Here is a 19,119-nt window from a genome sequence, read left to right as displayed (position 1 = left end):
TCTTTGAAGAATGAAACATTTAAATCATCTCCCTTGAACCATTTCTCTCCATCTGTAGGGATACCTGTGGAATCAACAATAAATCTCTCTGAAATAACCATCTCCAGGTCTCCTAGCTTTACTTTTCCCTCCTTGAGATTCAAGGCAAGCAAACTAGCCAACTGCACATGGTGACCTACTGCTTGTATTTTCTCATAGAAGGGGATACAACCTAAGTTTTCAAATGTTTCCTTAATCGCTAGATTAGAGATGGCTAGGGCTAGACTTTTTTTGGGTCTACTCGTTCAATTTCCCCTCATTTTTTGCTTATAGTGTGAGCCATCTACCTATGTACATAGGGAAAGTTCTCTTGGACCTTCGTGGCAAGCTACATGGACTACAACAACAATAGAAGACTCTACTTTTTTGGACAACAATGAAAATAGGGTGTGTTTCACAAACACGTTGCACAGTGAGGACAAGGGCATACTGACACCTTCAAAGACTGCTGACAAATTACAAATCCCTAAAAACCTTTACCAAGACTAGCTCAGCATAAGACATCCACCACCATAGTTATTGTGATTCCACTAAGCACATGGTTGATATTCATGCATACATTGATTGCTAAATAACTGTGGAAAAATCCCTTTTTCATAATTTCATCATAATCTTGTGTGAGCATAGCCCCAACATTGAAAATCATGCAAAAGATATACAACCAGAAATTCTAGAGTTTGATGTTCCTTGAAGGTCGCTTTTTAATGATCAACTCAATGTAAACTCCATCAAATCCACTGAGTAGGGCCATGATAATAGCCATGAACCAGCATTGTATGGGAGTCTGTAAAACATGATCTCATCATGAATTCAACTGTGTAGTTGTGCATCCAACAGACAAGAGAATATAAGCTAACCATTGAATCTCTATTAATTTTTTTTTTAAATAATTCGATACAGTACACCTAAACTAATAATATTCAAGTTCTTCAAGATTTGGTAGCTTGGCACTCAACATAGAAAAATATTTAGTACTACAATAGATTTTTAACAAGGTATAATGCTACTGGAATGGGATATACCTTGACCTCATCCCATGTGGTACTCAATCAATCAAACATGTCTTTTAATATTACTTGTTATCCTTTATGATGCCTTCTCTTTCCCATGTCTGAAGCAGAGAAATCAATGATAATGCACACTTTAGAGTCTCCACCAAAACATTTGTTGAAGTGACACTGTAGTCATACTTTCTAGCTCGTTTTGACCATGCAATTAGTATTCCTTATGAACTTGTAAGCATTTTTAATGCAATTGTCACAAGAAACTTGTGCTTCCACTCTGATCCTTTCTGAATGGAAGTTTTTGGATTATTTATGATACCTTGGAGCTAGATCTAGGGTGTAGATCTTCAATATATGTTGCACCCTCGTCCTTACTCTCTAGAAAATGAAAACCAAGTCATGTCAAGGTTGTATGGATTTGGAAGAATGTTGCGCAATGATTGTGTATTGTCGTGTGCAATGATGACTGTGTAGCACTAGTACACAATAAATGAATTTGTGATAGATGTAACTTTATCCTGGATCACTGGTTTAGCTGAAAATCAATCCTTATTCTTCAACTATGATAATTAACCAACTTGAACTCAGCAATGCAGACATTGTGCAAGAGATATGGTGATCATTTTGTTTGATTTGAATTGGTACATAATTTTCCATGTAGCATGATGTGATAAGACTCTCCATTTGTGGTGATATGATGATTTGTGCATGGGATTCATTAGAAAACTTGGGTAGATACATTGCTTAGATAGTGGGGGGAATATATGGGATATGTCATGTATAATATGTAATCATGGTATTTTGAGGGAATATGTTTAGGATGGGATGGGAAAAATAAAAGTCATATGACTAATGTATAAGGAATAGGGAAAGGGATTTATGAATGAAAAATGGGAGATTGGGAGATATAGGTTATGGAATTAGGGAAACAAGGGAAGTGTTGCAGTGGCTGCAACACCCTCCAAAACTTTGGCCCACATCCAATTTTGGAGCCTCCTTTGAGAGTTTGACTTGATGTTTGTACACACTCGGGTTCACCCCATGAGCTCATTTGAGTCTTCACACCCACCTTGCTTGATCGTTAAACAAACAATTTTTGCATGTTGATAGCAATGTCATGCTTGCAACCATGTTTTGGTCACACACAAGGTCTTCACTTCGTGTGTACATGGTGTTTTCGCTATGAAAACATTTGTCGCACTCACACATGGAGCCATATACATTGTCGCGCAAGCGTCGTCATGGTCGTCCAACGATCAATCACAAGCGTCGCACTTATCGCTCACACCATCGGTCAATCATGTTGAACATGCGTGTCTAGATGGTTTGAGTCATCTTGTCGTCAAGTCATGTAAGTGTGTGTTTGCAAGTTCACATATGCACCTTTTCACTCTTTCACACACTTAGTCGTTTTGTTGAAGCTCTGATAACTAGATCACCATTTGACAGCTGAACCTTCACCCTACCATCAACTCAATCAACTATCACCCAGAATAGTGCAAAAGCACCAAGAAAGCCATTTCAAGTTGCACTTCATGCAAGCTGATCAATCAACCTTCTTGCTGGTAAGCCAAAGAGTTTGACCCAACAGTCACCCCAGGACTGACTCCCCTCAAAAATTGCGTAGAGGCTACATACCTTTCCTGCTCCAACGACTGAGAAAATTGCCTATACATGCCGGACAGACACCCAGTGCTCGCCCTTGTCTCCCTCAGAAAATTGCGCAGTTTTTCAAGCCATCCCCCCAGTTAACCGACTGACTACTCACCCGGAAAACTGCACAAATTTCATGAGCAAGCCTTCTACCGCCCAACAGTCTGCTCAACTCAGAAACTGTGCATAGGTGATCAGCAAGCAAGCCTCCCAGCATCAACATAGCTTTTCTCGCCAATAGCTGACTGTGAGTTCCCTCCATGAATTATGTAGTTTTTGCTGCAAGCTCCTGCAGCTGACTGTTGGTTCCCTCCAGGAATTACACAGTTTTTGTTGTTAAGGTCCCAATAGCCAATTGCCAGTTCCCTCCAGGAATTGCGCAGTTTTGGCTGCTAGGCTCCCACTGTCCACTCCCAAAATTTGCATAGATTTTGTCTGCCCAACCTTCCTGTAGCCCGGACTGCTCCTCCCAAAAATTCCGTAGTTTTGTCCTCCAGCTGAGCCAGACCTTGTGGATAGTCACTGTTGATCCAGATTGCTTGTCACCATCTCCCAGTGACTTCTGGGAAATTTTCACTAGTAGTGCCTGAAGCCTCCATCCTAGCTCGAAGCTCGCAACCTTGTCTTCTCTCCTGGTCACTTGCATCTGAAACGATCATGCATCATGGTAGACTAGGAGGTTTATGGATTTGATGTCATCTCGTCATGAGCCACTACAGATACATGTACACAAACAAGCATGGCATGATGACGAATGGGATGTGTTATCTCAAAATCAGGCCCTGGAAGGCTGCAGACCAGGAAGACTTCAAGTAACTATTTCAAACCAACTTTTGGCTGAGGCTTAGCCTCCTCAACCTGAGAGGGCTCTCTCAAAGGTTAATGATTTTGATAAAGATTAGATGGCTAACTCTATGAAACAAGTGAAAAATATGAATGGTTGAACATGATCAGTAAACATCCATGGGGCTTATGGAGTCAACAACACCTCAAAATAACAATGAACTCAACCTTACATGGAAGTCAAGGCATTCAGCATTTAAACATTCAGAATATAAACTCATATGGGACCACACAGTTTATAAATGTATACAGGAAGTCAGAGCACATTCAGTGAATTCTGAGTGATTATACATCCATACCACTGTAAGAATTAAGAAAAGGACAACATCACATATTCTGAACATAACAAATCCTTCATGAATCCTGAGAAGTAAAGTCAAGCATGTATTATTGAAAATGAGTCTTTACATAGGCCAAATACAAGCTTTTCATAAAATTTCCAACCCTTTGTACATCAGATCTTCTTCTATATATAGAGCTATTTACATAACTTAGATTCCTCCTCCAGCATGAGGGGAATTTGAATTCATCCTACTATGACACCTATTGATACATAAAACTAATTATTAAATGCAAATGACACCTAACTAGCAGTCCTAGAGACCTAATGCAACTAGGAGTGTAACTCCTTATCATGATTCAACAACCTTATCTAAGTATTTAAAGCATTATTTGACAACTTTCAACCTCAATAAGTCGAATTTGATGAAGCCTCCCACGTGGTCATCTGACTGCTGAAGACAAACCCTAGAAATTAGGGAACATGTTTCCCTGTTTTTAGGTTTAGATCCTTGAAAATTGGCACGTGTGACAGAGCCTTTATCTCTTCATCCATGACACATTTTACGAAAATGAAGGAGGTTTTTGTAGCCCATGTTGTCCAGAAAAAAAACCTCTCCTGGTTTTTGAAAACATTACTCCAGCTGTCCAGAAACTGTCCTTGAAAAACACGTGGCAAACAGGAAAAATTCGTTTTCTGAAATTAGGGTTTCAAAGAAATCTTATTATCTCCCAACTGAAAACACTTATGAAGAAATTGAGATAGGTTATTGTAGTAGGAGAGTTTATGAAGATAAACCTCCTTCATAATTCCAAAATACCCTTTCATGTGACCAGAAACTGATCTTGAAAAAGGCTGCTAAAACAGAGAAATATGCCTGTGGAAAACTTGCACCTACAGCAGTTTCGTAGCGCAAGTTTGATCATAAATTCCTCCCACCTCAGAATGGATTTGAAGAAAATGAAAGAGGTTTTTGTAGTTTGGTATGTTAGGAATAAAAGCCTCTTTCAGTTTTCAAAATTAAGTTTTCAGCTGCTCAGGAACCCTTCTAGAAGTTGACTAGTAAAAGCAGAAAACAGAGTTTTTTATGCTAAAACAGGCTGCTACAGGGGTTTCGTAGCGCGCTACGAAAACTCCTAGTTCAGTGATTTCGTAGCTACTTTCAAAATTTCTCCAAAATGATGTGAGATATGACTTATAAACACCTGGTAAGACTTCTAAAACATGGAATGAGGCTGTCAAACATTATTTGAAGATGGACATGAGACTCTAACCCTATGACTTAGACTCTAAAACATAAAAATGACTTCACCATGACTTGACCATGACTGATACAAGAATTGAGAAACCATGTAAGTTGTCCAAATTTTTTAAGGAAGTTTTACAGTGATAATAGGATGAAAAAAAGGAGTACATGTAGAAGGACATGTTTGCCAACGAATGAAAAAATGATGCATGCAAAGAGATGTGCTTGTGAATAGACGATCAGGCAAAGAGGTGTTCACAGATGGAAAAACATGCGAGGATGTGTTGACACACGGACAGACAGATGAACATACACTTTTTGTGAATGGAAGAACCTGTCAATCATTCCAACATACAAGCAAGGAGCAATGTGCGAATGCATCATCAAGAAAACCAAATGACCATCGAAGACTCTATGCGCTTTTCCATGCGGAGGTGAAGTTGTGACACACCATGAGGACATCCATCACCTAGCAACACTGCAACTAGACATGCACACCAACATCAACATGAATGTCCCAGCACTGTCTAGTCTTGTCATGAGTCATGTCATCCACATCTTTATTGTGGGCCATGCTATCAATCAATGTAATGTAACGTGGAAGTCCAAGAGACTCACTTGTCATATGAAGAGTCATGTGAAGTCGAAAGGTCATAGAAGTCAAACAATGGTGAGGGAAGTCGAACAGCCACAAGGGTCAGTTTCACCCTTGGCTATAAATACCCCCTCATTTGTACATGAAAAGGAATTTTTCACCTCGGCTCCTCTCACATAGCCTTGAGAGTCTGTAATATTTTCTTTGAGGAGTAAGTAGTGGCTCCAATGCCCCGCACACGGGGTTAGTGATGTATGGTGTAACGACGTGTCTTGGACCTTTCGCTTAATTTAGAAGCCTGCTAATAAGCTAGTACGTTTTCACACATGCGTTGTAATTATTGTAAGACTAATCTTGAACACTTGTAATACATGTTTCTTTCACCTATGTTTAACACTTGAACTCACATTCAATTGTTATATTAATGAAGATGTGTTGTATGATTTTTTAATGTTTGTCATGCCCGTGTTGGTTACCACCCTAGACATCAACCAAACCTTTCACATAAACTTGTTATAATGACCGTCGATGTCATGTAGACTCCTCTGTTTTGTGTTGTACGTGTTATCTTTCCTTGTGTGTTGTGACTGCCGCATTCGTGTGGACTTATCCTCCAGAAGTTGTGCATGTCATGTTGTGTTGTGTGTTCCTAATAGAGTTGGGATTTCCTCCCATCTGACTTGGGACTCACTCCCACCTTCTCTCTTTATGGCGAAAGAACCATTGACACAAGTAACACTAGCAATCACCAGGCATGCGAACCTCACTACTCAAAGACAAAGAAAACCACTCTCCTGTGCTGACAAGCAAGAGCTGAGGAAAATATTTAAGATAATGGAAACTGGGCCATCATACTAGATGGGACTTCCACACCAAACGATGTGAGGTCTAGTTGGGACTTCATACCGAGGTGATCCCTTAAATGTTGGTGGGTCCAGCACCGTCAACATTTCTGGCGCTAGAAGGAGGGTTGTCAGTTGTTTATGGCTGAACGTCCTCTCACACTCACTTATCAACCATCTGGTCAAGGTAATAACTCGCACTCCCTCTCACCTACGTGTGACTTTGGAGTTGGTTACTTCTCACCTCCCAAGACTAAACATGAAAGTCCATATCAGTACCTTCACTCTATCTATCCCATCAAGTTCCAGCTCACAAAAGTAGTTAGACTGATCCTAGGCATACAACATCTTCCATACGCAAAGGAAGCCAAAGTCCACTCCCATAGGGGTTGCTGTATCATTAGTGGAAGACGCAGTTCTTGCCACACTTGAAGGTCTGGTAGAAGCTATTGAAGATGGAGAGGAACCTCCGGTCTTCCAACAGGGGGAACAAGACACCCTAATGATATTGGGGTTCGACTATGGTACAGGAGGCGGAGGGGAAGGTAGTGGAGGAGGCAGAGGTGGAGACGAACCAACAGACTCAAATATGGAACTATCAGATTCTGAAGAAGAGGAGGAGGACGAAGAAGAAGAAGAGATGGCTGACCAAAATCTTGAATGGATGACTCAGGGACCATTGAATCTCCCGGGTTCTTTGCACAAGATGCCAAAGTGGATGCAGAGAATGAACATCAAGTTCAACCTTGACAACATAGTGAAGGTAGAAGATCATTTGGACAACTTATACCTACAGCTGCAGACCCTTGAGGTATGATACGATGACGTGGCATGTAGATTGTTCCCATGTACCTTGGACAAATGCACAACTACATGGTATCACAACCTTCCAGTCAACTCCATACAGAATTGGGGTGTGTTCAAACGCATGTTCCTTGAAAAAAACATTGATGACAAGACCCCAGCCATGTTACTCAAAGAATTGGGAAGCTTGAAGATGGAGGGGAAAGAAAAGGTAAAAGACTTCAATAAGAGGTTTACACACATATTGAACAAGTTTTCAGTGAACAACAAACCTCATGATTCCATCACTATTGATTACTACACTTCCGCACTTCCAACCAACATTGCGCAGTTTGTCAAGTGAGTTGTGAAACCAACACTATTGGAAAACTGTGAAGAGGTGATCACTATTGAGAAATACTTGTGTGCGATTGGTGTCATCAAGGATGATGAACTAGTAAAGGACTCCAAATACACGAGCAGGAAGTCCCAGGTGATGGTGAGCAAAGGTAGATACAAGGAAACAAATGATATCGAAACCTTCACTCGCCTCGTCAATAACTTGACAACAGAAGTGTCTGAGCTTAAACAACAGAAAATGCACACGCCTGCAAGCAACCATTCACCCAAACAAAAAAAAGGAAGCATGTCGTCAGGTAGCAACCGGTACACTGCAAAAAAATGCACAGAGCTTTGTGTTCCATCTTGATTAGTGTGCAAATCCTAAATTCTATTCATTCCACGAAGATTGTGACCCAGATAATTTTTGTTCAGACTGGAAGCGATTCAAAGGCTCTATATGCAGTCGTACATTTGATGCAGAAAATAGTATGCAGGAACAACCAGAAGATATGGATAGTGACAAAGATGTTGCACCTAATGAAGCATCTAGTTCTGGGCATGTGGTGAACATGTATCAATGCTCACAAGTAGTGTTGAAGGCGAACACTGAGAAACAATCCCCAAAGAAAAATGACCATTACAATCTTAGGAGTAAATGGGCTCCCCTTACAGTTGGGGAAAAGCAAGAAAAGATGAAATTGAAGTTGAGGAAGGCTGATCCACCAGCCATACCATAGCAGAAAACATAAAACAAGTCCGGGAAGACAACGACAAACAAGAGTATGTCCATGAGAAGCAAATTGCAGAACACTCTATCGGGCAACACGAACCTTAGTCTTACCCCAGACATCTTGATGAGTCTACCACCTCTGGACTACAACATTGTGGATGACATGAATAAAACTCACGTGAACATCAGTTTGTTCGAGCTAGCTAAGATCCAAAGTCAGCGAGACATTCTGATGCGCACACTGGGACAGACAACAACAGATAGCACAACCTCTACTAGCAAGGGAGCACGCACTTTTCCTGAATCACTTTCAATTGTGCTAAACATACTCCGGATGGAGGAAGCAAACTCAGTTTTCCCTCCATTCCTGATATCATTTGAAATTTTCAACTGTAATGTTCACAACTGTTTGGTTGATTCTGGCGTGGTAGCCAGCGTCATGTCGGTCTCCATTGCCAAAAATATCAATGCACATTGGAGCAAGATATTCGTGCAAATCATCCAAATTGGTTGAAAATATATACCAGCCATTGGTGAACTTCAAGATGTGATCATCCACTATCTCACGATGGTCGAGTTTGCCAGTGGACATACTAGAAGCATATGGCTTACTACTTAGTAGAGACTTGTCCAGAAAATTGAATGGATATTTCGCTACGGACTGGTCGCATATGTCGCTTCCTTACAAGGGTAAAAATAATCAAATACAGGTGTTATCCTAGAGGTATATGAGGCGCAACGTCACTCCCATTAATGGATAAAATGAACCGTTGGCCTTCGCAGAACTCATGTTTGGCAACTGTCTCCTGGAAACAACACTGGGGCATTATCCTGCATGGCCAGCTCCAACCCTATCAGACACACAGTTGGGTCTCCTTCCTTTCCCAAATGATGGTAATGAAGCATGTACAGTACATTGTACCAATAGTAGTAGTGGTAGTAGCAACAATAGTAGCAGTAGTGAAAGCGCATCGAATGGTCTATGCATGGACGAGTTGTGGACCATGTATTTTGACGGATCAAAGACATAGGACGACTCAGGATCCGGGTGTATCTTGGTCGACCCAAACAGTCGAAAGCACATGATTTCAAGTTGTTTGGAGTTTGAGTGCACAAAAAATGTTGTTGAATATGAAGCACTCATGTTGGGCTTTCAAAAAACCATTAGCCTCAACATGGTCACACTTAAAGTGGTAGGTGATTCGGAAATAGTGGCATGACAAGTACGTAATGCCATTCACTGTTTGTCACCTCGTCTCAAAAGTTACCAGCTAGAGGTATGGTGATTGATCTCTAACTTCCAAGCATTTAAGCTCATTGTTGGGCCCAGAACACGTATTGTAGCTGCCAATGCCTTGGCCACCACAACTGCTAGCATGTCACCACTTAGGGATAGATGTACTGTTAAAATTTTGTATAAGCCTTATGTCTCTGATAACATAATTTATTTACGCATTTTTGGTGATGGTCAACAGATACTGCACTCCATGAATAGTGCCGATGCTTTCAAGGACATAACAGCTGATGAAGATAAGCATGAGTAGCCCCTGCAAACTGCAGCTGATGGTGAGAAAGGAAACCTCATCCCCAAGGGTGCAGTTTCTCTCAGCAGGCTCTATGATTTGTAGAACTTTTGTCAAGGATCAAGAAATAGCCAAAACCCATAGTTCCACCATGAGGAATGAACAGAGCAACCTGAGAACAAACCATAATCCAGAGTTAGTTAATCTCAGTACATACTGCACATCGCAATAGTGGTAAACCATTTTCTGCTTGTTCAAACAGCACTAGGATGTGTCCGTGTGGGCATATGATGACCTGAGTACATATGACACGTGAATAATCCAACATGGGATTTCAAGAAAAGAAGGAGCCAAGCCATTGTAGTAAAACTAGGTAAAACACATATTTCGCTTGAAACCCTTATACCGAAAGAACTAACTAAGTTGTTAGATGTTCATATCACCTACAAAGTTCGTTATTTTACATGGGTTTCTATTTTAAGTTATGTATGTAATAAATCCTAGGAAATCCTCTCATGCATTGATTCAGAAACTTGAATTGTTCTTGGAACAAAAACAACTACCCCGTGCCATCATCAGAACCTATGTTACACACAATATCTGAAGTAGTATTGTTGTCTTCACCTAAAGGTCTTTTTGGATACCACTAGGTTCCGATAGTGGAAATGGATAGTCCATATACAGTACATGAGAAGCCTGGACAACACACGTACTGCTTGAAATCACTTGATGGGAGGATTCACAATCTTCCTATCAATGACCAAGATCTTAAACACTATTTTCGGTAGGTCAGGCTGTTAGCGCTTGAGATTTCACCCTAGGCTGAGGAAGGTAAATCTTCAAGGCTACATCAAACCATTTCACCTCGTAGCTAGCCCTACGAGGTATGAGAAGGCTCTCTCGGGTCAGATTCGATAGATATTTCAATATGATTAGGCTGACCAATTAATAATAAAGATTTTAGGCTAGTAAATTGATAAGGGGGGTTGATTTAATGATTTTTGGGGTTTTTGGTGGCAATTGGTGGAAGTGCAATTCAGGGTGCGGGGAATGAGCACAGTTTTTGCAGGGTGATCTTAGGGGCAAGGTAGGAGTGAGTGCTGATGCCTTAATCTGAGGTGGATGATCAGGAATGATAGAGGAGGAGCTAAAGAGGGCAAACAACCAATTTGAATCCTCTCTAGACAGTAGAAAACATAAATATTGAACAAACTAAAAAGCTGAGCATGTCAAAGCATGAATTCAAACTTTACCACTTCATCTGTCCAATTAGAAGCAAAAGAGAGATGTGGAATACATAAACAAAACTTACAAGAACATGTAGAGAACACACCATCAACACAACAATCCACAAGAATCCACAATGATGTCTGCAAAACCCTGGCCTTCCTTTTCCTTAAATTGCAGAGATAGATGTACAATATACAATGAAAGCTTTCTTCCACAAGAGTCCAACCATGAAAATGAGAAGGAGAGAGCATAATATAGACCATCTGGACCATCTAACTCCTTTCCCCACCTCTAGGGGTCGAGCTCAGCTTCCTAGGAGCAATTTGAACTAATTCTAAACTAAGAACTAGAAAATAGGCAGCCCAACAACTTGCCTCTATTACTTAGCTAACTCATCCATGCATTAATTTTTCACTTTTTACATCATGGAAGCTTCTAGAAGGGTAAAGAGAGATAAAATCTATCAAAGTGCCATGAAAATATTACATTTATCCATCATCTACAAGTAAAAATAGTCAACCATAGTCAAAACAGTGTTTTTTTGACCAAAAATGTGAATTCTAGCAAATCTGGAAGTTCTGGTCGCGCCCCTGGAAGTTCTGGTCGCGCCCCTTCACAGCTGTTTTTGAGTGGGTTCCACTGGTCCAAATAGGTGCAAGATGGCTCATTGGAAAGCTTGGCCTGTCTACTTTCCATCCCAAGTGGAATTTCTCAATTTGGTGTTGATTTGACCCCTCAAAAACCATTTCTCCCAAGGTCACTTTCTGCAACTCAAAAAGTGGGCAGAAAGTCATTTTTTTGATGTATTTTGAGCTTTTGGAGGCTCAAAACTCAAAACCAGGCTTCTCCCAAGCATTGGTAATTTTTCTTTTTGCATGCCCTTTCCAAAAATGCCAAGTTTTCAAAATTCCGAGCAGTCCTCCAAAATGGTCTCACCCGGGGTGAGACCATTCCATGGGCAAAACCTGTAATTTTACCAAAAATTTCCAAAATGCTCCAAAATTCTCAAAATTTTCACATTTTGATGCTAGATCAAGGCTGATCAGTACCATGATGAGTGAGAGATGCCTCAGCCAAGATGTGGAGTGGGTTTGTCCTTTTCTTCCTCTTCCGGGCCTCAGACAGCTTCCTTTGGAGAATTTTCATTTTAGCCTTGCAAACATGTAACCACTATGATGACCACCTTTGCCACCCTTACGAGGCCTCTGCTGTGTCTCAACCTCTGTAGAAGAAGACCGGTCATCACCTTGCTCATTAGTCTCAGTGGTTGACATGGTGTTATTGAGCAAGGTGGAATAAACAAGTGAAGATGACCGCTTCCCTGCCTGCAAAATGCTGTGAAGTATGCTTAACTTGATTGAGCGAATTTGAGGGAGACTTGGCGTTTGGGTGAGTTTTTACGTGGGCAGACTGTTTGGTCGCGCACGTCCCCAGAATGGTCGCGCACCAGCAAATGGTCGCGCCCGTGTATTTTAACACAGCAAAAAACGCTCCGTTTGGTCGCGCACCACCCAGGTGGTCGCGCACACCTGTGGTTTGGTCGCGCACCTTCCCAAGTGCTGAAACTTGCAGAAAATTGCCACGAATTGCCTCCTTAGCCTCTAGCACGAATTTTTGACTTTCATTTGCACAATAAGAGTGACTAGAGAGGGAAATTAGCTTTTATAGGTTCATTTTAAAAAAAAATTAACTTTAGAACCCACTTTCTAATGTTTTGAACTTGCTTTTCTTTTTAACACTGTTTAGAGTCTTTTTGTCCTGAAATGACCTCTCTTGATGCGTTTGACTCCGTTCTTTTTGCAGGTTGACCGCCTGAGGGACTGTAGTGAAGGAACCAGGGTTATTGCCGGCACTTTTACAAATTTTTGAGAATTTCTTTATTTTTTCAAATTCCACATGGCCTTGGACTTAAAAACAGGGTTTTTAAATCCAAGGCATAAAATGAACAGTAGCTGAAGAAAATGATAATGAAACATATGTACAAAACTCCTTCCGGCTTGCTGGGCACTTACTGACCATGACTCATTACCTTGAAATGATTTTGACTCAAAACCCTAGACCTAAGACCATGGGATCTCAAGACAAAAAATAAGAACAAGCATGACTCAATTACATTGTTGTATGACCTGATCCAGCAAAGCCAAGAAGGGAACAAAGACCAGCTCCTCCATTCAGTGTTATGGCATGCCTAATGAGATGCAAAATTGACACTGATGAGACACCTATAAATGCATATGCAAAGAGTTATTGATCACTGATGGAGGGCTCAAGACCGACACTAACACAGGCCACGTCCCATGCCATGTACATAGTCTGTTTGATGTTTGTTGTTTTCATTTTGTTTGCCTTGTTTACTTTATTTGTTTTCACTTTGTTTGCTTTGCTTATTAATTTTTGTTTTCATTTGTTTGGTTTGCTTAATACCTTGCTATTTTTTATTTCCAAAAATAAGTGCTACCATCTACTGAGTTATGGATTTTGAATGAGTATGTGGCTGAGTTATGAAGAGACTTGTGACACTGCAGCACTTGGCTAGTCTTGTGTTTGTCTTTTCTATGCTTGGCTAACACCTTCAGCCGATGAAGTCTTGAAGGAAAATACAAGCCATCTGCAAGGAGATTTTTGGTCCAACCATGAACCTGTGTCCACACTTGGAAGCCCCATGCCTTTACTCGGCCTTCTGCTTTGTGTGTTAAATTTCATCCAACTAGTAGAAACAGAGAAGGGGAAAATATAAATGAGAAAACCTATGTCAGAGGTCTGACATGCATCTCTGAAGGAACAACCTCTTCTAATATCAATAATTCAGGATCCCTCTTCTGCCCCCAAAATAAATAACTGCCTATGCACAGTCCTCTTGAAAAATACAAAGGCGAAAGAAGAGAAAGGCTTCCTGTGCAGAGAGGTGAAGCATGCAACTCCACCGGGGTACTGTCTAGACTTGCTGGAAGTGGAGCAATGTGTGTGTTCCTGCATGACTCCAATGGGGTACTGTCCAGGCCTACAGGTAGTAGAGCAACACCAGAGATGAAAACTTATACTCTGAAAATCTTCAACTTGCGAGCTAAACTACCCTTCCCAATTTCAAAACACTATGATCAAGCTAAACTTGTGTTCTGTTTGACTAAGTTGGGAAAAGGTGAACCATGTCTATCCATGGGGTAAGTGGGGAAGCCAAAGTAACTTGCACAGTGATTCAATACCCCCCGAAAGACTAAGGCCCTTTGTTGTCAATGAACCAAAATAGAGAAGCTGGAGTTTTACTAGTGTCATGTCACCAAGTGTTGTAGCGGCTGCAACACCCTCCAAAATTTTGGCCTGCATCCAATTTTAGAGCCTCCTTTGAGAGTTTAACTTGATTTTTGCACACACGCGGGTTCACCCCGTGAGCTCATGTGAGTCTTCACACCCATCTTGCTTGATCGTTCAACAGATAGCTTTTGCATGTTGATAGCAATGTCATGCTTGTGACCATGTTCTGGTCACACACAAGGTCTTCGCTTCGTGTGTACATGTTGTGTTCTCTATGAAAACATCCATTATGCTCACACACGGAGTCATATACACTATTGCACAAGCGTCATCGTGATTATCCAATGATCAATCACAAGTGTCACTCTTATCGCTTACACCATTGGTCAGTCATGTTGAACATGTGTGTCTAGATGGTTTGAGTCATCTCGCTATCAAGTCATGTAAGTGTGTGCTTGCAAGTTCACATATGCACCTTTTCACTCAGTCACACACTTAGTCATTTTGCTAAATCTCTGACAACCAGATCACCATATGACATCTGGACCTTCACCCTACCATTGACTCGACCGACTGTCACCTAAAACAACACAGAAGCACCAAGCAAGCCATTTCAAGTTGTGTTGCCCGCAAGCTGATTAATTAACCTTCCTGCTGGTCAGCTAAAGAGTTTGACCTAGTAGTCACCCTGAGACTGACTCCCTTCAAAAATTGCATAGAGGCTGCAGACCTTGCCTACTCTGATGACTGAGAAAATTGTGAAACAGGCCAGAGAGACACCCAGTGCTTGTCCCTATCTCCCTCAGAAAATTGTGTAGTATTTCCAGCTAGCCCGCCATTCAGTCGACCGGCTGCTCACCTAGAAAACTGCACAGATTTCATGAGAAATCCCTCTGCTTCCCAGTAGTCCACTCATCTCAGAAATTGTGTAGAGGTGATCAACATACCAACCTCCATGCATCAGCACAGTTTTTCCTGCCAGCAGCTCCCAGGAGCCGACTACCAATTCCCTCAAGGAATTCAATAGTTTTTGCTCCCAAGCTCTAGCAACTGACTATCGGTTCCCTCCAGGAATTGCGCAAATTTTTTTGCTAAGGTCCCAACAGTCAGCTGCTAGTTCCCTCCAGGAATTATGCAGTTTTGGCTGCTAGGCTCGCGCTACCCACTACTTCCACAAATTGCATAGATTTTGTCTGCCTAGCCTTCCCGCAACCCAGACTGCTCCTCCCAAAAATTGCGCTATTTTTTCCTCAAGCTGAAACAAACCCTTTGGATAGTCACTGTCAATCTGGATTGCCTATCACCATCTCCCAGTGGCTTCTATGTAGTTTTCACCAGTAGTGCCCAGAGCCTCCATCCTAGCTCAAATCTTGTAACCTTGTCTTCTCTCCTGGTCACCTGCATCCGAAACAATCATGCATCATGGTAGACTAGGACGTTTATGGATTTGATGTTGTCTCATAATGAGTCACTGTAGATACAGGTACACAAAAAAACATGGCGCGACAATGGATGGGATGAACAAAGGGAGTACATGCAAAAGGACATGTTTGCCAACGAATGAAAAAATGATGCATGCAAAGGGATGTGCTCGTGAATGAACGGTTAGGCAAAGAGGTGTTCACAGATGGAAGAACATGTGAGGATGTGTTCGCACATAGATGGATGAATGAACATGCACTTTTTGCAAACAGACAAACTTGTCAAGCATGCCAACATACAAGAAAGGAGAAACCTGTGAATGAAGCATCAAGCGAACCTAATGACCATCGAAGACTCCACACACTTTTCCATGCAGAGGTGAATTTGTGACACACTATGAGGACACCCATCACCCAACAACACTGTAACTCGACATGCACACCAGCAGCAGCACGAATGTACCAACACTATCATGTTGAGTCTTGTCATGTGTCATGTCGTCCACATATCTACTATGGGCCATGTTTTCATTCAATGTAATGTAACGTGGAAGTCCAAGAGACCCACTTGTCATATGAAGAGTCATGTGAATTCGAAAGTTCATATAAGTTAAACAGTCATGAGGGAAGTCAAACAACCACAAGGGTCAGTTTCACCCTTGGCTATAAATACCCGCTCATTTGTACATGCAAAGGAATTTTTCACCTCGGATCCTCCCACATAGCCTTGAGAGTCTGTAATATTTCCTTTGAGGAGTAAGTAGTGGCTCCAATGCCCCGCCCATGGGGTTAGTGATGTATGGTGTAATGCTATGTCTTGGAAATTTCGTTTAATTCAGAAGCCTGCTAATAGGCCAACACGTTTTCACACATGTGTTGTAATTGTTGTAAGAATAATCTTGAACACTTGTAATACATGTTGCTTTAACCTATGTTTAACACTTGAACTCATTCAATTGTTGTATTACATATATATTAATGAAAGTGTGTTATATGTGTTGTTTAACTCTATTGTGTGTTCCTAACAGAGTTGGGACTTCCTCCCATCCGACTTGGGACTCACTCCCACCTTCTCTCCCAGCGGTGAAATAATGATTGACACAAGTAACACTAGCAATCACCAGGCATGTGAACCTAACTACTCGAAGACAAAGAAGACCACTCTCTTGTGCTGACAAGAAAGAGCTGAGGAAAATCTTTAAGATAATGGCAGTCGGGCCATCATACCGTATGGGACTCCCACACCAAATGGTGTGAGGTCTAGTTGGGAGTTCATACTGGGGTGATCACCTAAGTGTTGGTGGATCTAGCACCATAAACAAGTAGATTAGAAAGGGGAAAAGAAATAAGATATTCCAAAAACACAACTTTTCTTGAGCAGTAGAACTTCGATTGTAATGAACTCAAGAGAACTTTATGATAGACACATAACTGACACATACCCCATGACTTGACTATTCAAAAATTTCTAATCATGACTCTGAATGACTCGATATTGTTTCATGCTTTGATTGGACTACTTGATGACTAAACTCATGGCGATGTTGGAAAATGACTTTCGAACTTATGACAATGATAGTGATTATAAGTTCAACTTATTCAAACTACTAACCATAACATTGGCTCCCATGGGGATGGTAACCTTCTAGCGAGGTGCGAGGAACAAAAATGTAGACTAGTAGCTTGACAAGACCATTGGGAAATATAGTCAACATAAAAACCAAAAATGTAATTGACTAATTGAAAAATGTAACTGGCTAGCTGACTTATTTCACTTATTCTCAAAAACATTATACATACTGAAAAAATTCAAATGACATAAGTAAATTTTGACAGCGCATCACTGAAGACTTAGGGCATTCTCCTTGGGATTTAAATTCAATGAGAGTTGTCCACACCTGCTGGAAATGTACATATTAGGTGATCTCCTCTCTCCAATGTAACCATTCAATCAAATGGCTACTTGACTGAATGTTTCTCGTAGTTCTCTTGAGCAGGTAGAAGAAAAAAGAGAGTGGCAACTCTCAATTCAACTAATGTTGAGAACCAGAAACCATAAATAGCACAATTTTGCATAGATCCTGCAACAAACTGGCCATGGGAATACAAGCCTCTTCTTTCAATGATTCCAAGAGATCAGCAAAAGGATCTTCAAAAAAATAATTGGTTACCTACACATGAGCACTTTGTTCATCAATTTTTCTCTCTTCAATTGAGGCAACCACCTGATCCACATCATTGATGTCTTCATCTAGGACAACTTATTTTTCTTCAAAAGACTCTGGAGGCAAACCTTCCGGAACAAAATCTTCATGTGCAAGAGGCTTTAGAACAACCCCTTTATTTTCATTTCTCTCCTCTTCTTGATATGGCTTGCTCTGGTGAATTTATTCATTAACCTCTGGCTGATCAGTTTCATCTGCAACTGCAAAAATTGTTACATGTTGGTACTCTACTTGAATATCTAGGAAACAAACTTCTTCTATTTCTTCCCGAGGAAAAGACAACTCAAGCAAGGCTTCTTCATTTTCATCCTGATCATAAATTTCAATTCTCATGAGATGAAACAAATCATCTAATTTTCCAAAAAATATTTCTGTCATCACTACAGAAAGATAAGTTTGTTTAAAATTTGTACAAAATGTTGAATATAAATCCATCAGAGAACAAATACTTGCATTTGGAAAACCTTCATACCATGATCTAGATTTATCCTCTAAGGTTTCCATAAACATTTTCATCATTGAATCCTCATTAAAATTAACTTCAAGTCTACGTACATGCATGTGGAATTTAATTAAATGTGGAGAAGCATCTTCTCCCTTTCCATCTTTGAAAATTGGGAGATAGGTTGACCAATTAACATGAGGCATAAGATTCAAAAAACCAGGAATACGAGATCTATCCATAGGAGCATACCTAGAATTCGTTCTTGCATAACCCCTATCGAAAATAATCACCAGTAATTATAAAAAATACTAACCTTTAACCAGTGAAGTCATTGTGAACGTTTGATCTTATGGATTCTTTGAATTTTAGATTTATCAGGTGAATAGTTCAACCTTTCTGTGTCCATTTGTTTTTCATCATCAACAACCAGATCTGCAACTTTGATAATATTTCCTAGGTAAAATCAAAAATTTCGTTCAGTCCGTGACAACAACGCCACTATGCTAGCACCCTATAATTTAACCTCTAGGCTAAGAGACATTTACAAGGGTAACCACAAACCACTCTGGGCTGGAAACTAGTCCTTTCCAACTGGAGGGGGCTCCCTCACTATAAAACTGTAATGATAAACAATTTAAAGCTCACAGAGACCAGTTCTGGAAAAGA

The 19,119-nt window shown here is 40.7% G+C and overlaps 1 pseudogene; it reads right to left on the bottom strand.

The window, feature by feature from the left end:
- Positions 1-529: 529 nt before the first annotated feature.
- Positions 530-18,386, bottom strand: LOC149227223 (CMP-sialic acid transporter 2 pseudogene; annotated as a pseudogene).
- Between the last annotated feature and the right edge of the window lie 733 nt (positions 18,387-19,119).

This window comes from Pinus tabuliformis, chromosome J, assembly GCF_031772625.1.
Source record: "Pinus tabuliformis cultivar Carrire ecotype Pingquan chromosome J, CPIR1, whole genome shotgun sequence".
NCBI lineage: Eukaryota > Viridiplantae > Streptophyta > Pinopsida > Pinales > Pinaceae > Pinus > Pinus tabuliformis.
The sequence above is the reverse complement of the archived record's forward strand: the minus strand, read 5'-3'. Positions and strand labels throughout refer to the sequence as shown.